This window comes from Mesocricetus auratus, unplaced genomic scaffold, assembly GCF_017639785.1.
Source record: "Mesocricetus auratus isolate SY011 unplaced genomic scaffold, BCM_Maur_2.0 Super-Scaffold_4256, whole genome shotgun sequence".
In the NCBI taxonomy this organism is placed as follows: domain Eukaryota; kingdom Metazoa; phylum Chordata; class Mammalia; order Rodentia; family Cricetidae; genus Mesocricetus; species Mesocricetus auratus.
In genome coordinates, this window is record NW_024429182.1 from 50,754,696 (window position 1) to 50,778,063 (window position 23,368).

Sequence of the window (23,368 nt, forward strand, 5' to 3'; positions counted from 1 at the left end):
ACGTTGTGCCATGGTTCAGACAGCCACACAAACGTACTTATGACTGACTCTGAGGGATATGACTCTGCTTTGCCTGTCCCAGGACACCATGCAAACTTACGTGAACCTGTAAAGTCATATACACATATGTGCATACACACATAAACAAACAAACAAACAAATAAACAAAATAACTGGAAGTGATAGTCCACAGCTCAGCTTTAATCCCAGCTCTTGAGAGGCAGAAGCACGTGGATTTCTTTGACCTAGAGACAAGGCAGTTCTATATAGTGATTATGTAGACTAGGTCTATAAAGTTAGTTCCAGGACAGCCACCCTTGTTTCAAGAAAACAACAAGAAGAGTGGCTCGTTGTGGCACACGCCTTTAATCCCAGCATTTGGGAGGCAGAGGCAAGTGGATCTCTGTGAGTTTGAGGCCAGCCTGGTCTACAGAGTGAGTTCAAGGACAGCCAGGGCTATACAGAGAAACCCTGTCTTGAAAAACAAAAACCAAAATAAAATAAAACCTAATAAATAAATAAGCAGTGCTAGACCTGGTGGGACACGCCTTTCATCCCAGCACACAAGAGGTTTAGGAAGGTAGATCACTAAGAGTTTGTTCCAGGTCAGCCATGACAACATAGTGAGAGCCTGTCTCACAATAAATTCATTCTCTCTCTCTCTCTCTCTCTCTCTCTCTCTCTCTCTCTCTCTCTCTCTCTCTCTCTCTCCCCTCTCTCTCATTTTTTTTGCCTCCCGAATGCTGGGATTAAAGGGGTGCCCATCACCCTGCTTCTCTATTTTTTTTTTAAGGCAAGGTGACACTGTGTATCCCAGACTGGCCTGGAACTCACTCTGTAGACCAGGCTGAACTCAAACTCAGAGATTCACCTGCCCCTTGAGTTCTGGGATTGAAGGCATGCACCACCATTCCTAGCCATTCTAGTTTCTCTTTTATTATTTTATTTTATGTGTATGAGTATTATGTGCACCATGTGTGTACCTAATGCCCTCAGAGGCCAGAAGAGAGCATCAGCCTTCCTGGAACTGGAGTTACAGACAGTTGTGACCTGTCATGTGGGTGCTGGGATTGAATCTGACTCCCAGTGCTCTTAACTGACATCTCTCAGCACAAATTTCACTCCCTCCCCCCCCCCGTCTTGTTTGTTTGTTTGGTTTTCGGTTTTTTGAAACAGAGTTCCTTTGTGTAGCCCTGGCTGTCCTGGAACTCACTCTATACACCAGGCTGGCCTCAGATTTACAGAGATGATCCTCCTGCTTCTGCCTCCCCAGTGCTGGGATCAAAGGTGTATGCTGTGTCTCTTTGGAAATATGCATGAATGTGTTGGCTGCATGTATATAGGGCTGCACCCTTGGGTGCCTATGGATGGTTGTGAGCCACCATATGGATGATGGGAATCTGATCCTCTGAAAGAACAGAAAATGCTTGTAACTGGTAGGCCACCTCTCCAGCCCCCAGTTTTCATTAAACCTTAAAGAAATTGGTATCACTCTACATATATGATTTTAAAAAATATTTTAGTTTCATGTGTATGGAAGTTTTGCCTGCAAGTGTGCACCGAGTGCATGCAGAGCCCTTAGAGGCCAGGAAAGGGCACCAGAACCTTAGAATTGGAGTTTCAGAGACTGTAGTTACCATATGGGTGCTGGGAACCAAACAAAACCTAAGTTTTCTGCAAGAGCAACAAGAACCCTGCCTTTATTGTTTTGGAAGCAGCTCTGGCTGGAATTCACAATGTAGAGCAGGTTAACTCACAAAGGTCTGCACACCTCTGCCTATGAGCCCCCCTCCCCATCTCTTTCTCTTTTGAGACAGAGTTTCTCTGTGGAATAGCCCTAGCTGTCCTGGAACTCACTCTGTAGACCAGGCTGGCCTCAAACTCACAGAAATCTACCTGCCTCTGCTTCCTGAGTGCTGGGATTAAAGGTGTGCATCGCCACCGTCTGAAGTGTGTACTCTTAACTGCTGAGCCCTGTCTCCAGCCCCATAAATGGTAATACTCTAGATTTCAAATTCTAGAACTTGGGGGAAAAATGAGATGCCTCTAAAGATAAAGTGACTTAAGCCGGGCCTGACAACCCAAGTTCAATCCACTCAAGACCCTTGTGGTAAACGGTGAAAATTGACTTCTCCAAGTGGTCCTCTGACCTTTTCACGAGGTATGGTACATGTATCCCAACCCCCATACACAAAATTAATAAATGGAATTTTTTTTGGTTTTTTGAGACAGGGTTTCTCTGTATTGCTTTGGAGGCTGTCCTGGAACTTGCTCGGTAGGCCAGGCTTGGTCTCGAACTCACAGAGATCCACCTGCCTCTGCCTCCCGAGTGCTGGGATTAAAGGCTTGCACCACCATCGCCCGGCTAAATGGAATTTTTTTAAGTGGTTCAAGTCAAAAAAAAAAAAAAAAGAAAAGAAAAGAAAGAAAGGCCAGGGGGTGGTGGCGCACACCTTTAATCCCAGCACTCGGGAGGCAGAGGCAGGGGGCTCTCTGTGGGACGATGCAATGCAGAAGGGCGCTTGCTGCCAGGTGTGACCAATTGAATCCCATCTCTAGCACCACATGGTAGAGGAAGAGAACTAACTCCACAGGTTGTCTTTTCATCTCCATGTATGCCATGACACGGGCGTGATGTACACAACCCCCCCCCACACTCACTCACTCAGTAAATATATAAAATGCATAACGTTTAAAATTTTAATCATGCAATGTTTTAAGTATGCTTACTATTTTGTGTTGGGTCACATCATAGCTATTCTGGGCCCCCAGTTGGATTCTCCTGCACTTGGAAATTTCTCTAGAAAATTAAATGCTGAAGGTGAGAATAGACCTAGTGTTGTGGAATATTTAACTGTGTAAAGTTGTGCTACTTTTGTTTATGCTGCCTTTGTTTTATTATTTATTTATGCTGCATTATGAAAAGATGTGTTGCTGTTTCACCTTGCCTGCCTAAGGCACCTGATTGGCCTGATTAAAAGCTGAATGACCAATATCTAGGCAGAGAAAGGATAGCGGGTCTGGCAGGCAGAGAGGGTGAATAGGAGAGAAGAACAAGAGAAAAGAAGAGAGAACAAGAGGGAAAGAGAGGGAGATGCCCAGGGCCAGGGCCACAGACAGACAGACATGAAAGGAACAGGGAAAGTAGGACATGCAGAGAAAGAAGGTAAAAGCACCAAGGCAAAGGGTAGATAAAGAGAAACCGGTTAATTTAAGTTAAAGAACAAGCCAGAAATGAGCCTACACTAGACTGAACATTCATAACTAACATGAAGTCTCTGTGTCATGATTTGAGAGCTGGTTGGTGGCCCCAAAGAGAAAGTGTAGCGTAGCCTGGGATGGGAGCCCAGGGACTACAAGGACTGTCTAGAGAAGAAGTTCTCAACCTGTGAGCCACCAGCCTCTTGAGGTCACCCAGGACCGTCAGAAAGCACAGACACTTACATTACAGTTCATAACAGCAGCAAAATTACAGTTATGAAGCAGCAAGAAAATGATTTTATGGTTGGGGTCACTATAACATGAGTGCTGTATTAAAGGGTCAAAGCATTAAGAAGGTTGAGGACCACTGGGCTAGGAGGTGAGGTGGGAGGAGTCATTATCTCACAGGTCAGATACCCAGTCTCCAAGTTGTATCAGAGCATGTGTATTCCCTAAGCTGTGTTTCATCTTCCAGTAATCCTAAATTTGCTACAAGCAAGGTAGAGAAATTGAAAGTTTTTCTCTCTCCATTTCTAGCCAAACTTTAACCTATTTCCTTCCATCAATTTCTTTCTCTCTTTCTTTCTTTCTGTCTGTCTTTTTTTGTTTGTTTATTTGTTTGTTTGTTTTTTTGAGACAGGGTTTCTTTGTATGGCCCTGGCTGTCCTGCAACTCACTCTGTAGACCAGGCTGGCCTCAAACTCAGATCTCCACCTGCCTCTGCCTCTCAAGTGCTGAGATTAAAGGTGTACGCCACCACAGCCAAGCCCCCTTCAATTTCTTTTAATTTAATTTTATTATGTATGTGTAAAGGGTTGTGTATACCGTGCTGTACATATGGAGGTAGAAGGACAATTTGCAGCATTAAATTCTCTCCTTCCACCCTCTGAGTCCTGGGGCCTGAGCTCATATTGCTAGGCTTTGTGGCAAGCACCTTTATCCACAGAGCCATCCCACTGGCTCAAGATGCCATTTCTCAACTTTACCCATAGATTAAATGGAATCTTACTTTAAAAAAAAATTAGCAGCCAGGTGATGGAAGCACAGGGCTTTAATCCCAGTACTTGGGAGACAGATTCAGGTGGACCTCTGAGTTCAAGGCCAGCCTGATTTACAGAGTGAGTTCCAGGACAGCCAGAGCTACACAGAGAAACCCTGTCCAGAAAAAAAAATCAGCAAGTTATTTTATGAATATAAACAAACTGAACCAGGTGTGGTGACACACACCTTTAATTCCAGTACTTGAGAGGCAGAGGCAGGAGATCTGAGGCCAGGCTGGTTCTACTTAGGAAGTTTCAGAACATCTAGGGCTGTGTAGAAAGACCCTGTCTAGAAAAAACAAAAAAATCAAGCCAGGTATGGGCACAAGCCTTTAGCCCCAGCACTCCAGAGGCAGAGGCAGAGACAGGTGGATCTCTATGTGAGTTTCAGGTCATCCTGGTCTACAAATCCAGTTCTAGGGCAACCAGAGCTACACAGAGAAACCCTGTCTCAAGCAAATAGATTCTATTTGCCAGGGATACTGCTGAAGAAACCACACGCATTGGTTGCAGAACACAGAGATGGAAGTTTCCTTCCTTCCAGCTAGTGCTTATACTGACAAAAGGTGCCGTGCAGACTGCTGAGGGAATTATCACCAATAAATAGTCTCACTCAGTGTGAACCCTGCATACCACACCACCAACCTACCATGTGTCTGTTGGTGCAGTTGTGGCAAATATGTTATGGGGGTAACAACTGCTTTCTGATTTCCACTGGAAGGAATTCATGTTTAGAACTATAAACGTGGCCAAAAACCTGGAGAAGCCATAGGAAGGAAAGCTACTGATACTGTTATCCTCTAGAGACATGAGATGCCCATCAAATTACCTTCTAAATAATTATGTCCATGTTTAGAAATTACTGTTGCTGTCAGCGGTGGTCAGAGGAGTTTCTTTTGCAGTGGGCAGTGTTAACTTCAGATTTCTAACTGGACAAAGAGGGAGAGTACGTGACTATTAAACACTCAGCTATACATGGGTATCTATATCACCCCAACCAAGGCTCAAGGAATGTCAAGCCAGGTGGGTGCATGCCTTCAATTCTAGCACTTAGGAGGCAGAGGCAGAGGCAGGAGGATGCCTATGATTTTGAGGTCAGCCTGGTCTACAGAGCAAGTTCCAGGACAGCCAGGACTACACAGAGAAACCCTATCAATAAAAGGGCGGTGGGAGGGGGGAGAATGTTGTAGCCATGGCTGGCCAGGAACTAGAAGAGAACCGCCAGCCTTCCCTTCCCAAGGTCTGTGTCAGGATTGCAGCTGTGCACTGCCACACGCCAGGCAGGAGGAATGTCCTCTTTGGGGCAGGATGTGGCTGTTGCACTCCCCCAACACACATATCGTACAACACAACACAAAGAAATCAAATTCTGCCAGGCATGGTGGTACACAACTTTAATCCCAGTGCTTGGGCAACAGAGGTAGGCAAATCTCTGCAAATTCAAGGCCATCCTGGTCTACACAGCAAGTTCCAGGCAAACCAGGACTACATAGTAAGACCCTGCATCACAAAACAGGAGAGGGAAAGAAAAACAATATTTATTTTATTTTTTTTTGAGACAGGGATTCTCTGTGTAATAGACTGGACTGTCCTAGAACTCACTCTGTAGATCAGGCTGGCCTTTAGCTCACAGAGATCTGCCCAACTCTGCATTCCAAGTGCTGGGATTAGAGGCATGTACCACCACCACCTAGATAATGTTGATTTTGTACTCGAAAATTTTTATTATGGTGTGTGTGTGTGTGTGTATATATATATATACGGAGGCCCGAGGATGGATATGGCATCTTTCTCAGTTACTTCTAACCTCATTTTCTTTGACAAATATTTTTATTTTATGTATATAGGTATTTTGCCTGCATATATGTCTGTGTACCCCATATATGCTGATGCCTGAAGAGGCCAGAAGAGTACATCAGATTTCCTGGAACCGGGGTTTACAGATGGCTGTAACCCACTATGTGGTGCTGGGAACTGAACTTGGGTCCTGTACTCTTTGAGCTCTGAGTTATCTCTCCAGCCCCAAGAAATATTTTTGTTTGTTTGGTTGGTTGGTTTTTTGAGGTAAGGTTTCTCTGTGTAGTTATGGCTGTCCTGGAACTCTCTTTGTAGACCAGGTTGGCTTTGAACTCACAGAAATCCCCCTGCCTGTATCTCCTGAGTGCTGTGATTTAAAGGTGTATGCAACGACTGCCCGGATCCAAGAAATAGTTTTTAAAATGTATTTATTTAGTGCGCATGTGCCTGTGTGTATCGCATGTCTGTGCCCCACGTGTGCAGTGCTGGATGAGGCCAGAGGAGGGCGTTGGAGACCCTGGAACTGCAGTCACAGGGTTGTGACCTGCCATATGGGTGCTGGGACTGAAACCCTGGTCCCCTGCAAAAGTGGCCAGTTCTGAACCACTGAACCATCTCTTCAGCCCATAATTTTTGAAAAGAAGTTATGTAGGGATTGATGAGATGACTCAGCGGGTCACCAAGCCTGGTGATCTGAGTTCAGTCCTCAGGACCCATGGTGTAAAAGGAGAAAACTGATTCCTCCATGTCGTTACCTAAGCTTCACAGGCAAGCTGTGGCACAAGTGTTCACACATTACATCAGCTCCTGTCAGTTGTCCTCTGAGCTCTGCACACACTCTGTGACACACACACACTAAACTAATTCATTATCGTAATAAAAGAAATTACCTAACAAAGAAACCAGCCGATGCCAGGACCTGCATTTTTCTAACTGTTAAAACTAGTGGACCCGCCACACTCCAGTCTTCATTTGGATCTTGGTACTAGGAATAACCCATACCAGGCTGACAGGAAGTGAACATCCATGCCCTTCCTGCTAAAGCCGGGGGTCCAGCTCTAGACAACAGGATGCAGGAAGGAACCCAGAAGCACAGCCTCCTGTGTAAAGGGGTGGAGTCTTCCTTAGGAAAAGAGAGATTGTCTTCCTGAGACTGGAGAGGAGGCTCTCATGCACTCACTGGGGGACCCAAGAGTCAGATGCAGACAGGCTCCATCCTCCGGGGACAACAGCCCGCATGGCTTTCCTGTGTGCTGCCAGGCCGTGTGGAGGAATAAGCCAGAATGGCAACCACTGCTCCTTCTGTAATGTGCATTGCATCTGGGAATGCAGCTAACTCAGTGCTGACAGATACGAGTGTGGGCTTACGCATGCCTGTTAAAGACAGCAGATTTCTAAACTGTGGGACGGAAAGCAGGCTACCCTGGAAGTCACTATGTAACCCAGGCTGGCCTTGAACTTGAACTCCTGTCTCTTCACTGTTGAGTGTGGAAATCTTAGGTGCGTGTTGCCGTGTGAATTGGCAGCTGTTCTCGGCATCCATTCCACTCCTTCCCTTCTTTTAGCACCATTTTGGGTTCATCTTCATCGTCAACTTGACTGGATTTGGAGTCACCTAGGAGAGAGATGCGCCTCAGGATCTGTCTGTGCGGTCATCTCCTGCAGGGTCCTTCCTGCAGGTAGAGCAGGCCTCTTCCCAGGGGCTGAGCCGGGATGGTGAGTGTAGATAACTCAGACCCTCCCCCCATTAGTTACCAGGGAGAAAAAAAACACATACCCTGAGTCGGGAGTCTGCCGAAGCAGGATCTCGATTTATTCCAACACTGAGGTGGGGATGGGAAACATAGGATAGGGTAAGGTGACGTAAGGAGTTAAGGGCCAATAGTATTCCACCAAGCAGGCAGGTAGCTAGGCAGGGGGCAGTCTTGCATCAGGTCTGGCTGAGTCACACACCACTCCCCACCCCACGTGGAGGTTACAGGCCAGAGACAGGTCGCCAAACTCTAGCCAGGCTCAGGAGGTTACACTGGGCCTCACATCCGAGCCCTAAACTCAAGTCAGGTTCAGGAGCTTACACTGGGCCTCACATCCGAGCCTTTCTTAGGCCCAACATCTCCCCCTCTTGTATTTGTAAGAATGGAGGGTATCATGGCCTCTGTCTTAGGTGGTCCCCCATTGGGAACTTTACCTGTCCCTGAGTACCGTGTATCCAGCTCGTTGAAAGATCACTCCAAGACCTGTCTTAGGTCATCTCAGCCTGTCTGAGAAGTTGCCCACACTGGTCAGGTGGAGGGCAGGGGAGGGATGCTTGTATGAGGATTGCCAGTCACAAGGAGCCTGGCTCCTGAGTAGTGAGCCTATGATAATGAACTTTGACCAGATGAAGTTTTACTGCCTCTACCTGTTGGTGAATAAATTGCATGACCTTATTAATAACACAGGGCTGGATAGTGAGGATAAGGAGTTGGAGGAGGAGAGGTCCAAGCAGGGGGAGGAGATAGGGTAAGAAGCCATTTAAGCCAGTCCACAGCGGGAGGTCCTGCTGTCTCCTCTCCAAGTCCTCCTGAAGCCTTTTGATCTTGTCCTGAACGATTCCTGATCTATTGGGTAAAGACAGCACTTTTCCTGTAGAAACAAGCATATGCCTCCCTTTTCGGCTGTTAATAAGTCTAATCCCCTTCAGTTCTGTAAGACTACATTAGTCAGGGCATCAAGCTGCTTTTGGAGATGAAGGATAGTACCAGATACGGCCTTTAAGTCACTAACCAATTGGGCAGAGAGCCGTCTGTGGAGCTCAAACGCCGTGCCTAGCCCTGCAGCTCCAGTGGCCACACCTGCAGATATTTCCAAGCCAGCAAGTAAAGGAATCATTGGTATGGCTCTCTTGGGTCTCCCTCCAATATAATCAAAAGAGGACACAGGAAGAGCTTCATCCCCGGGAATAATATCCACATCAGGTATCAAGGTGGCTGGGGCACAAAGGCCTGTCCACTTGGCAGGCAGGAAGTCATATGCCATCCCACCTCCACAGACAAAGACTATTCCAGAAGGTGGGCAGCACTGAACATTAGATTTGGTTGTATTTGAATTACAGAAAGACGTATCAATGTAGCCCACATCTATACTGGATTTATCAGGAGCAGGTGGGGTCCAAATGCAAGCCCCAGAAAGTGACATTGGGAGGAGCTGGACATGGATGGGAAATGTGGCCAAGCAATCTTTTATAGTAGCAGGGGCATCTGTGATTGTATGGTTAGAGACCACTGCAAGCCGCCGAGGAGGTCCAGATTGGAGGCAGAGCCAGCAATACTCCACAAGGGAAGGAGTCGTTTAATTTAGTAAGGCAAAGACCATTTGTAGAAGGGACTCAGGATAGGGGTCGAGCGCCAGCTCACCCCGATTTTCAGGGAGAGTGACAGGGTGATAGTTGAGCTCTGGGTACTGGGCCAAAACAAGTTGTTCTATCTTTTTATGAACTTTTGTTCCCTAACCTGATCTTGAGTTCCCCCACCATCTGAAAAACTGATAGGGGGGGCAAGTTCCCAGCAAACAGTTTCACCTGGCTCTCCAAAGCAAGGGGCAGAAGCATGCCCTCCATCTCTTACAATCCAACTACTCTCACCTCCAGAAAGCACTCTATTTCAGACTCCAGTCCAGTAAGTCCTTTTAGTGGAACTACTGGTGCACATTTGGGCAATGCCATAGCAGGCCAAATGCATTGTCGGATAGAAAGCAGTGCAAGGACAGGGTCCTGGCTTCCCATCAACCTGGGGGATAATCTTGGGCTTCTTTATGCATATCCACTTATTGGAATCTGAAAAAAGGGATCCTGATGTGTCAATCATATTGACTGCTGTCTTGGTATCACAATCTACCTGTTTTATGACCCATGCGCTAAAGGGAGATACTGAGTATGTTCCACCTGGCAGTCACAGGATTTCCCCATCAGGCGAGCCAGGATAACTTTGGCATCATGTGGGTTTCCAAGTCCTCCATCACTGGGCAGGATGAGCATCATTGATATCAGAAAGAGCAGCATCACCCACATCTTCCTTCGTTCCTGGGGGGGAAACAGAGACACAGTTCTCAGGGGTGGAACACTCCCTGGAGAATTAATGGGCATTGCCCCCTTGTTGGGGCAAATATTTTAGGTCTCTCTCTGGTACCCAAATGGGTCTTTTCTCATCTTGAGGGAAGACACATCCAAATACTCTCTCTGCTGAGAGGAGGGGGTCTGGTCCTCTCCAGACCCCCGTCAATGGGTCCCTCCATCTGACCCAAATAGAACTGTAGATAACCAATGAGGACCAATGTTTTTGAAATGGAGACAGGTATTTATCTTCTTTAGAAAAATTTAAAATATTTAGGGTGGATAATACCCTTTTTAAGTGATCATGTGGGGGTATAGATTCCCCCTTTTTTGTAATTGAGAACTTGATTATACCTTTCCACAACTGCTTGACCCCGAGGATTGTATGGGATGCCTGTGGAGTGTGAGATGCTCCAAGTCTTTTTTTTGTTTTGTTTTGTTTTTTCGAGACAGGGTTTCTCTGTGGCTTTGGAGGCTGTCCTGGAATTCCCTTGGTAGTCCAGGCTGGTCTCGAACAGAGATCCTCCTGCCTCTGCCTCCTGAGTGCTGGGATTAAAGGCGTGCGCCACCAACGCCCGGCTGATGCTCCAAGTCTTAAGGAAGTCCATAAAGGCCCTGCTTACAAAGCATGGGCCGTTATCTGTCTTAATCTGATCAGGCAATCCAAGGGTAGCAAAGCATTGAAACATATGGCTAATAGCATGTTTAGCTCCCCCCCACCCCTCACCCCCGCCGTGTGCTGATGCCCAGCAGGCATGGGAAAAGGTATCAACCGGGAGAAAAATATACTTTAACTTTCCAAATGGAGAATAATGAGTAACATCAATTTGCCAAAGATTATTAGGACGAAGCCCTCGAGGGGTGCTTCCACTAGTTTGGAGGGGGTTTCTGAATGAAAGGCTGGCAGGACTTACAAGTTGGGACAATCTTTTTAAGGTCCTTGACTGGCACATGTGGGTACTTGTGTTTAAGACCCCTCCAATTAACACAGGGTGGAAGCGTGTAGCTTCTGTAACAGTATTACATTGAGGCATAGAGGCCAATTTATCAGCCAAATTATTTCCTTCAGAAAGAAATCCCAGTAAATTTTGATGACTCCTGAGATGTTGAAGAAAAATGGGGTTAATTCTTTGTTTGAGTAGGGAGCAGGCTTGAATCATTAAAGGCGATATAGGACTGGAGTCCAGCTTAATATGGGCCTCAACTAGGTTGGGTAACAAATTAACAACAGCCGGGCGGTGGTGGTGCACGCCTTTAATCCCAGCACTCGGGAGGCAGAGGCAGGCAGATGGATCTCTGTGAGTTTGAGGCCAGGCTGGTCCGACAGCCTCCAAAACAATACAGAGATACCCTGTCTCGTAAAACCAAAAAAACAAAACAAAACAAAAAAACAAAGGCTGTCAGAGAGTAAGTTAAATGACTCTTGAATAGGGTCTAATGCAAGAGCAACAGCAAACAGTTCCTTAAATTGCACTGACCCCTCAACTTTATGGGAGACTGACTTTATGGGCACTGGCTCTTTACCGTGTTCTAAGGTAGGGTAAGTGACTAAAGAAGCCCTCAGGCACCCCCATCAGTAAACAGGGTAAGAAAGCCAGGGTTGGGTTGAGATTTAAAAAAAGTCTGGGGGGCCTCCATTCTAACCTAGGAAGGAGCTCATCCATTTGTGAGGACCATAGTGACAATCAGTTTTAGCCAGAAACCCCTCAAGAGCCATAGCAATCCTGCTATTGTTTCTCTGAAGCCAAGTGAAATCTGTTGTCTTAAAGGAGTTACAATAAGATGAGGTTCTATGCCAAACAGCCAGACAGAGGTATCCCTGCCCTTAACAATGCAATCAGCAATCTGATTGGTTACTGAATAGACTCTGGGGGCACCACCAGAGGTGAATTCAATGTATGGGCTCACCTTCTTGTGCTAATAAGGCGGTACACTGAGCCCATAGTCTCCACCCAGGGGGAATTAGGTCCGTCCTCTGAGATGGCCTTTTTGAGTTCCTTTAAATCATGCGCTTCCCAGGGGTACCAGGTAGCCGGGCGGTTGCCACCAGGGTTAACATTGACAGGAAAAAGATTGGTCATTTCTCCCCCAGAAGCATCCTCCCCGCAGTAAGGTGGTGGTGTAGGGGATTCCAGAAAGGATTAGTAGGGGGACCTGGAAGTGGCATAACCTTAAACATCCAAGGAGCACTTTCAAAAGGGTCTAGGAATGGATACAGGGGCGCAGGGTGGTGTGAGGGACTAGAATTTGGCTTTTCCTGAGTTTATCTCCTTTTGTCCCTTCCTGGATTGGGGCCTCACTCTTCTCCCTAAGGGGTTGAGGGGGGAAGCAACCCTTTAAGGCAGACACTGTCGGGAGGGTCCCCAGTGGGGGAATCTCTCCCTTTTCCACCTGAGCTCTTCTAATACCATATCTCAAGTATCCCAGTGAAAAAGGTTACTATGGCAGCCAGGGAGCAATCTTGAGCAATCAGCCCCAGGCCTGGAGAGTCTGGTTATCAGAAAGATTAAGGCCTCTATTTTAAGTAGGACCCATAAAGATTCTAGGGTAGGGTTACATTTGGATGAAGACTGCCCCATAATTTATGGGGGTACACTCACCCGCAGACCTATTGGCCCATCAGCGTTCTCCCGTTGAAGAGTCATTCCTCACATGGAGCACCATCTCTGCAGGGTCCTTCCTGCAGGTAGAGCGGAGGAAGGGCCGGTCCAGCCAGGGAAGAGGCCAGGATGGTGAGTGTAGACGACTCAGACCCTCCCCTCATTAGTTACCAGGGAGAAAAAAACCACACACCCTGAGTCGGGAGTCTGTCGAAGCAGGATCTCGATTTATTCCAACAGGCAGGAACTTATATAGGACTGAGGTAGGGGATGGGAAACATAGGATAGGGTAAGGTGATGTAAGGAGTTAAGAGCCAATAGTATTCCACCAAGCAGGCAGGTAGTGAGAGATCCCAACTCAATATTTTTAGACCCCTAGTGACTAGCCCATCACAGAGTGACTTGCCCTTCTGCCCTCTCCTGAGAAACCAGAGACCTCAAGATAAACCTAAAAGATAACCCTCCCTCATCCAGGAACTAGCTCACCACATTCCTGCTCAATGTTTAACTGTACAATGCCCAAAGAATGCTTGCTTGAGATAACCTTCCTGTTAAGACATAAGCTATCATTTAACTTCTCATCCTTTATGATGTTTGCCTAACTCCCTGATTCAGTTTCTCCCTTTTAAAACCCCCTCGACTGCAGTTACTAGGTGTCGAACTCCTCTGCCCCTTCGAGGCTCATGAGCTCGGCCCCAGTGCACTGGTTCCCCGAATAAACCTCGTGTGCTTGCAGCAAGAATCGTCTCTCTTGAATTATTGGGACGTCGGCTTATCCCGAGACTTGAGTGAGGGTCTCCTCACTCTGGGGGTCTTTCAGTAGCTAGGCAGGGGGCAATCTTGCATCAGGTCTGGCTGAGTCACACACCACTCCCCACCCCCACCTGGAGGTTATAGGTCAGAGACAGGTCGCCAAACTCTAGCCAGGCTCAGGAGGTTACACTGGGCCTCGCATCTGAGCCTTTCTTAGGCCCAACGATCTCCCAGGAGGGTTTCTTTTGAGGAGGCTCAGGTAGGGTAGCTGAGATAGCCTCTCCTGTAGCCCAGGCCAGCCTCAGAGTTGCTATGTAGATGATGACCTTGAACTCCTGATCTTCCTAGCTCCACCTCTTAAGTATGAAGAGTATAATTATTTTCTACCTTGCATGGTTTCATATCCAGAGAGATTTAACTGGTGAGAAAAGACCCATCCTGAACGTGGGCTGGGTCTTGACCTGAGTAAAGAAGGCGATGATAGAAGCCACCTGCATTTATCGCTGTCGCTTCCTGAGTGGGTATCACGTGACCTCACGCTCTTGCTGCCATGACTTCCCACCACAGCGGACAAATTATCCCAAAACAAACATACAAACACAAGTATGTTAATAAGTGTAGAAAATGTAAACATGTGTTATATATAAAAGCATTTATCCATTGTTCCCATACCTACGGTCAATCTCATGCTGGGGTCACAGAAGCCCTAGGGCAAGAAGCCAGAGGTTCTAGGCCTGGGTCCGGTACATTTGAGTTGTTCTTGTGTAAAGCTGACAAAACCTACAGAGAACTGTTTCTAACAGCTCGTATTAGTGGTCCATGCCTGGACTCCCAAACCCCTGGGTGAGCAGAGACAGGTAAGTTAAGTAGCTTGATGTGGGAAGTCCTGTGATTATGTCAATAAAGCACTGTTGGGCCAATAGGAATCTAGATAGGTGGGACTAGGAGTCCAGGAGGATTCTGGGAAGGAGAAACACAGAGAGTCAAGATGTAACACCATGGGGTAGGACGCCCGGAACTATTCTCCGGTAAGAGAAATACTTAGATTAACAATTATGGGGTAATTACTTAAGTCAGAGCTAGCCAGTAAGAAACAAGCAAGGCCAACAGCTTCATAATTAATATAGCCTCCTGTGTGTTTATTTGGGACTGATGCAGCTCTAGAACCAGGCTGGCGGGAAGGCTTCTCTCAAGGAAAAGATTTCCCTTTACAGTAGCCCAAAGTCCTCCCGAGCTACTTAGAAAACTCTAGATCAGCCTGGAATATATAGCAAGACTGTCTCAGAAACTAAACAAAACAAAACAAAGAGGACTTGTAGAAAGCAGTGACTGATAAAGGAATGGCCAGTAAGCTTCAACGGAAATCACTAAGATTTCCTGTGTGTTTCATTTGTTTTGTTATTCTTTTTCCATTTCTCGTGTGTGTGTGTGTGTGTGTGTGTGTGTGTGTGTGTGTGTGTGTGATGCTTTGTGTGCTTTGTGTGTATGTATATATTTTGTGTGGGAATACATCACTACAGTGGATGTCAGGAGTCATCCTCTATTTCTGTCCTATTTTATTCTTTGAGGCATAGTCTCTCAATCTAATCTAGAGCTCCCTGGCATTTATGTGAGTCTCCAGTCTACACTGTGTGGTAAGTGCTTTAACCAGTCCCTAATGTTTTTCCATTGGTAGAATGGCTGCACCTGAATCTCCTGCTGTCTCAACCAGTAACTGCAATTCTGCAGTCACTAGCCTACTTTTCAACCAGTCTATTGTCCTATTTATCAATAAGACTCAGGAGTCAAAGGCTGCGGTGAAGACCTGCTAGCTCAGAGAGGCTGAGGAGCAACTAGATGACCTTCCCTCATCACAGGTGTCGCTGCCAAGCCAAAGACTATCACACTCAAAGTCCCTCCATGCTACCACCTGTGCCTCTCCCTCCCTCTCTGTATTCCAGACTTCCCTGGACTCTCTATTATATTACTTTCTGTCAACTAATTGCTGGATCCACCTCCTGACCCAAGGTTGATTTATATTTAATTAACACAAATACAAACTCAATGTTCACAGTGTGATCAAATATCCTGCAACACTCTGAGCCATCTTCTTAGCCCCTTTTTTGATTGAAACAGGGTTTGATGTAGTCTACACTTTCAAAGTTGATATGGACTGTGGCTAACTTGGTGGGATTCCTGAATGCTAGGTTACAGGCATGTGCTGTCATGTCTCCTTACTTCATTTCTAGAATTCCCAGGTCTGCTTGAGCTCCAACTAAATCCAGCTCATGGAAAGATGATTCATGGAGAAAGTCATCGTCATTACTTTTTCCTCCTGCACCCAGGATTCTGATCTCTGGTGAAGTGTCCTTATGGTGAAGAAAACACCATTAATGGGGTAGCACTACTGAGGATCTGAAACTTCACAGCTTGTCTTCAGAGCTTGCATTTGCACCAACGCAAAGCCTTCAACACAGTGTGAGGGAAATTTCAGAGTAGGATGCATCTTGGCTCAGTGAGAAAGACTACAGTAACTCACTGATTAGCGATGTCTTCCATGAACAAGGAGCTTGGAAGCTACAACTCCAAGAACCCAAACAAAGAATGATGAACTACATCAATGTTAAAATCTTATACTGTGAGGGCTGGAGCAATGTGGAGGCTGAAAAGATAGCTCAGTGGTTAAGAGCACTGGCTGCTCTTCCAGAAGACCCAGATTCAATTCCCAGCACCCAATTGGCAGTTCTCAGCTGTCTGTAATCTGGCTCCAAATGATTTGGCACCCTCGCACAAACATACATGCAGGCAAAACACCAATGCACATAAAATAAAATAGGCCAGAAGCCAGGTGGTGGTGGTGCACGTCTTCAATCCCAGCACTCAGGAGACAAGGGCAGGTGGATTGCTGTGAATTTGAGGCCATCCTGATCTACAGAGCAAGTTCCAGGACAGGCTCCAAAGCTATGCAGATAAATCCTGTCTCAAAAGAACAAAAATTAAACAGATAGATAGATAGATAGATAGATAGATAGATAGATAGATAGATAAAAATAGCCAGGTATAGGACACACGAGTCAGTCAAAGATGGTGCTGAGGGGAAGTCAGATGGGTGAGTCCTGAGTTGTTTACAAAAAGAGATAACTGGTTGTCTAGATCGAGCCAGATGAGGTCATGGCATGAATAGTGTTGACTAGGTAAAGCCTAGGGCACCTAGGCAAGTGGTAGGCTGGCCTTTAAAACCATTGGCTGGCTGTTTTCTGCTCTGTGGTTTTTTTTCCTTTAAAAGACGCTTACTGTGGGACAATAAATGAGTTCCTGCTCGACTAGACTCCCTTCTGCATCTGATTGTCTCCTGCAAGGCTGGGGAACAGGCAAGCAGCTCACTTACTCTTCCTCGGACCCAACTCAACCTTCTGTGGTTGGACTAAGACCCTGCAGCCAGGCACTAATGGCTCATGCCTTTAATCCCAGCACTGTCACGTCTGCTTCTCGGCCTGTGTCCGAGAACTTGCGGAGGGAGGGTGTCGGGGATTGACAACACAGAGACTCGTTCAATGATATAAAGAAAATCTTAAACAGGCTCCAAAAAGGTTCAAGAAAACTTCCTAAGAAAAGCTCCCACCAGAGAAGCTTCTGCTCTCTCCTCTACCCTGGCTGGTTCTGCTCTGACACCAGAGGTGGATGTGTGTGGGTTTTTGAAGGTGCGGTTAGTCTTTGGACAAGGTCAAGGTCAGGGCTGTTTCCGTGGGAAGGCCTTTTCCAGGAACTTATTATATCGTTTTTAGTAAACATGTTTTTACTAAACATTGTCTACAGCTTCCTACTCCCAGGCAGAAGGGGAAGTGGGTCTCTGCTCAAGGTCTGGTGTTCCCACACAGCACTTTTTTTTTTTTTTTTTTTTTTTTGGTTTTTCGAGACAGGGTTTCTCTGTGGCTTTGGAGTCTGTCCTGGAACTAGCTCTTGTAGACCAGGCTGGCCTCGAACTCACAGAGATCCACCCGCCTCTGCCTCCCGAGTGCTGGGATTAAAGGCGTGCGCCACCAACGCCCGGCCCTAATCCCAGCACTTTTAAGGCAGAGGTCTGCAAAACAAGTTCCAGGACAGCTAGAACTGTTACACAGAGAAACCCTGTCTTGAGAAATCAATCAATCAATTAATAAATAACAAACCATTTAAAAACCCCATATGGGTATCATTCAAACAAAGCCCTCAGTTTAGTCCCAAGAAAGACATTAACTACCTGTAGCTTAGCACTGGGGAGGCAGAGGCAGGAAAGGCAGAAGGGGAGGTCATCTTCATCTCAAAAAGATTTGAGGCCTGTTGGTTGTCATCTGTATTAGCCATCTGTATAACCCACGCTGCAGAATCAATTTGTAGGAGCCAACTTTGTGGTGCTACAGCCTATCTACAGGTTTGATTCCCAGAACCCACATGGTAGCTCATAACCATCTGTAACTACACCATCTTGGCACCTCTGTGGACTCCATACATAGAGACCACAAACACCCCTTCCACAAACATACACATAATCAAAATAGAATAAATTTATGTATATATTTATTTTGAGACAGGTCTCTCTAGTATGTAGCTCTGGCTGTCCTGGAACCTGCTATATAGATCAGACTGGCTTCAAAATCAGAGATGCACCTGGAGTGCTGGGATTAAAGGGATGCATCTCCAAGCCTAAGGGCCAGCTCTGTTTTAAAAAAAAGATGAACAAAAGAGGGCTAACAAGATGATTTAACAATAAAAGCAATCGCCACCAAGGCTGATGATTTAAGTCCAATCCCTGGAATCCGCATGGTGAAAAGAAGCAACTTTTGTGTCTCTGACCTCCACACATGCCTGTGACCCCTACACACACATTACATAAATAAAACTTGTTAGACGTTTGTAAAGGAAAAAGAAAGGAAAGAAAAAAATAAAAGAAGTGCTTTTAAAAAATGAATAAAGTGAGTAAAAGAGGCATTGGAGTGTATCCTGGCAGTAAAGGGTTTACTTACCTCACATGCACAAGGCCCTGTGTTCTATCCCCATCACTGAAAATAAAACCAAAACCCAAAACCCAATATTTGAACTAAAATGTTCAAAGAAGATACAAAATGGTGAAAAAGTGCCTACCACTATAGTCACCAAGAAAATGCAAATCAGTGCCACTGTGACACAACATTGTTGCATCCACTAGGATGGTTTTCTACTTAAGATAGACAAAAACAAGTGTTGGCAAGATTATGGAGGAATAGGATCCCACTTATACTCCTGGTGGCAAAGTATCACTCAGTCGCTTTGGAAAATAACCTGGCAGTTTCCCAGTGAATCGGGAAGAATCAACCACATCACTAGCTATCCCCTCCAGGCATATGCCCAAGAGAACTGAAAACAGATGTCCAAACAAAACTGCACATGAGAGTGTACAACCTCTCTGTTCAGTGACAAAAGGGCAGGGACAATCCAAGTGATCATCACCATGGCGTGAAAGGGGCACTGAATGCTGTGCATGCCTGTAGTCCCAGCACTCAGTAGCCAAGACTGAGGATGCTGAAATCAAGGTCAGGCTGAGCTACAGTGTTTTGTTTTGCTCATTTCCTGTGTCTGGGTTTTTTGCTTACATATATGTGTATGAACCACTTGTGAGCCTGGTGCCTGAGAAGGTCAGAAAAGGGTATCAGACTCCCCAAAACTAGTTACAGAAGATTGTGTGTTACGTGATATTTTGTTTGTGTTATGACACATAAAGCTTGCTTGGAGGGCAGAGCTAGCCACTAGTTAACTGTAGAGGTCTGTAGGTCTGTACAGAGAGGAGACAGGAAGTGATAAGGCAGAGGCAGAGAGGATTTAGGCGTTTTGGACCCAGGAACAGAAGAGCATCTCTACAGTCACCTCCATAGGCACTTGGGTTCCAAACTTCTCCTGAGTTAACACCTCACCTCTAACCTGCTCTGCACGATCCCCTGCCAGCTCCCTCTCCCCTGTAGCTTACCAGCTTCCCCTGTACCCCCTTCTTGTGCTTCTGCCACACTAGGTAGCTGCCTTGACAGCTACTTGGGCTTCTAGTGTTGTTGCAACCACCATACACTCTCAGCTCACAGCTACACACTAACAGCTGCAGCTACGCACCACCTGTGTTCTTGGCTCTGATGTGCTATGTAGTGGCAGCCAGTCTCATGCCCCACCACCACTGTCAGCAGGGGGATTGAGAGAGAGAGAGAGACAGAGACAGAGACAGAGACAGAGAGATTTCCCACATTAAAAAAATGAGAAACTAGGGTTAGAGAGGTGGGTCAGCAGTTAAGAGCACTGACTGCTTTTCCAGAGGACTCAAGACTCAAGCTAACAACTGTTTGTAACTCCAAGATCTGACACCCTCACATAGACATACATACAGGCACAACACTCATGCACATAAAATATACAAAAATAAATTAAAAATGGGAAACTGTATTACTATGGAAGGAGTTAGGTTTCTGTATGATTACACAATGAATGGTTTAAAACTGGAGCAATTAAATGTGGAAATAATTAACTTAGCTGGGATTTATGCAATGTCGATTATAAACATCAGTTTGGTAATTCTTGTTTTGTCCCTAAAAAAGCTGGTTGATATGAGTGCCAGGTTGGTTGATTTGAGCGTCAAAATATAGGCCCTAGAAAAAGTTACTGGAGAAAATAATGCCATTTTGGCTGATAAGTTATAAGCCTTAAGAGATACTCTGACAAGGCCAGGTACTGGTGGCGCACGCTTTTAATTCCAGCACTTGGGAGGCAGAGGCAGGTAGATCTCTGTGAGTTCGAGGCCAGCCTGGTCTACAAGAGCTAGTTCCAGGACAACCTCTAAAGCCACAGAGAAACCCTGTCTCGAAAAACAAAACCAAAAAAAAAAAAAAAAAAAAAGAGAGAGAGAGAGAGAGATACTCTGACAAAGACAGAGGTATTTAAAGGAGAACCAATCTCAGCATTGCATTATAAAATTAGAGAGAAACAGCCCAAGGTCATTAAACAACCAACCTTTATTTATCCAGTCACTTTACAGGAACAACTGTCAGGTATCCCCAGAGCTGTGTAAGAGCTGATTGGACTCCTGTGGAACTTAGATTTAAGGAAATTTAAAGACCAATTTCTTGGATAGGGCGATTATGCTGATATGCAAAGACAGTTTCTATATGATGACCATACCTTGACTTTATGCCTTGCAGCAGCTTCTAATGCTTAGGACAGAATCAAAGAAGTCAGAAAGAGAACTGAGCTGTGGGGACACCAGACCTTGGCCAGAGACCCACTTCCCCATCAGCCTGGGACCAGGCAGCTGTAAGACAAACATGTTTACTAAAAACATGTTTACTAAAAACAATACAATGCCCGGGCAATAAGTTCCTGAAAAGGGCGTGCCCATGAAACACCCTGACCTCGACCTTTCCCAAAGACTAACCACCTCTTTCTAGCCACCGACTGCCACCTCTGGTGTCAGGGTATATAATAACCATCCAGGGGAGGAATAAAAAGAGAGCCTTCTTGAGGAGCCTTCTGGTCTCTGTGTCATCCATCCCAACACCCTCCTCACATTCTCGGATACAGGCTGCACAGCAGGCGCGGCACTGAGCCATTTACTAAAGTTATACAGGGCCCAAAAGAAATCTTCACTGATTTTTTTTTCAAAGTTTGTTTTTTTGCATGTTTGTTTGTTTGTTTTTGTTTTTGTTTGAGACAGGGTTTCTCTGTGTAGCTTTGGAACCTATCCTGGCACTCACTCGGTAGACCAGGCTAACCTTGAACTCACAGAGATCTGCCTGTCTCTATCTCCCAAGTGCTGGGATTAAAGGTGTGTCACCAATGCCCTGTGCCTTTTTACAAAGTTTGACTTCAGCTGTAAATAGAAATACCAAATTCAGAAGCTAGACAACTAATAATTGAATCTTTCATTTTTAAAAATGCTAATTCTCTGGAAGCAGAGGCAGATAGATCTCCGTGAGTTCAAGGCCAGCCTGGTCTACAGAGCCAGCTCCAGGACAACCTCCAAAACAATACAGAGAAACCCTGTCTCGAGAAAAAAAAAAAGCTAATTTACAATGCAAAGGGGCAATTAGGCCTTTAAAGACAAGATCAGCACCTAAAGATGAATGGATCCAAGATACAGTCAATATTGAATGTCATAACCATGATAATTGGACAGGACAGGTGATTTCTCTAGCATAAATAATAAAAATCTAGAGACAGATATTGGGATTTAAGCTGAAGATCAGAAAAAGCAAAGCAGCCAAACCACTAAAGAGTTCTTACCTCTACCAAGGCTCAGACTAAAGGTGATCCTGTCCTCAGATAGCCCTGAGACTGCACTGCCCTCCTGCCTTATATTCCTCTCTAGTGCTGGGATTAAGGGTGTGGCCACCACTGCTTTTCCTCTATGGCTACCTAGTAGCTTAGGTGTGTGGCTAACTAGTGGCTTAGTGTGTGTGAGGCTAACTAGTAGCTTTGCTCTTAATTAGGTGTGTGACTAACTAGTGGCTTAACTCTGCACTCTTATCTTCAGGCAACAAAATAACGCTACAGATTTCCAGAGATTTGAAGAAAAATAAAAATGTCAGGTGTCTTAATTGTGGCAAGCAAGGTCACCTAAAAAGGGATTGTAGTCAGGGTATTCCTAGAAACAATGTTTCTTCTAGAATTAAGCCAGACAGAAGGCCCTTGCTTTCTGGAGTATGCAGAAGGTGTGACAAAGGCTGACATTGGACCAATGAATGTAAATCAACAAGGGACAGACAAGGTCACTTTGCCATCAGGAAACACCTGGGGGGGATCTCTGGAAGGCCCCCATGTCAAATTTGGTTCAGCCATTTTCTGTCACCATGGGAGAAAACACCCCCCCCAGCAATTCAAGGACCTAATGCCTATTGTAAAAATAAATAAATAAATTGATAGATAAATAAATAACCCATACTGCTCTGAATGGGTAACAGCTTTAGAAGATACAACAAAAATTTCAGGAGAAACCATAAAACAAACATTTTGGCAAACATCTATAAATGATCAAAGACCAAAGTTAAAAATGCAAATAAATGACATTTCACAGGAGAATAAAAGCTATGGATACCATAGAAATCGATAAAGATTAGATTTGAACAAGCGAGACCTCTTGATTAGAAGAGGTGATAGTTCATCAACCAGTGTAACCATTCAATCTAAACTAACATATAAGACTAACAAATGCTTTTCATTTGATCAGATATAATTTGCAAAAAGGGAAACTCCCCAAAGTTAGGGTTGGGGCAGGGTTTTGTTTTTGTCTTTCCAGGAGAATGAAGGTATCCAACTAAGGAATCTGAACACTGGACAAGAGAGACATCAGAAAAAAAAGGATAAATCCTCCAGAGAAAATATCTCAAGAAAAAGAGCAAATTGGCCTATTGATGTATCACATTTCCAACAGGATAAAATTTCATAAACTTCCCAAATGTTTGTTTCTGCTGTTCTCTACAGGCATATAATATAAATGGTCTTTTTATAGTCCCAGTCCAATTAAAAATTAAAGCTGGCTTTGGAGTTGCATCATGGCTTTCTCTAAACCCTGCATGCTTGTTAAAGGGAAATCCAAAAATTCTGTCTCATGTCATAAGAGTCACCTGATATGGGACAGAAGAAAAACCAAAATTAAGGGACTATTCTATTGCCACTAATTCATAATCCTTTGATTTTATTTGGACTCTCTAACACTTTTCTTAAGGTATAAATATTCTTTCAAAATTTATAAGATTAATATGTACGCATTAAACTTTTGGTCATAATATTAATGGCCATATAGAGTACTAACTAATTCGAAAAAAGGCTTCATCTAGCTTCCTGCACATGATTTCAGATTTGAGTCTATCAGGTAACTGGGAATTAAGTTTTTGTACTCTGGATGTACATACCAAATT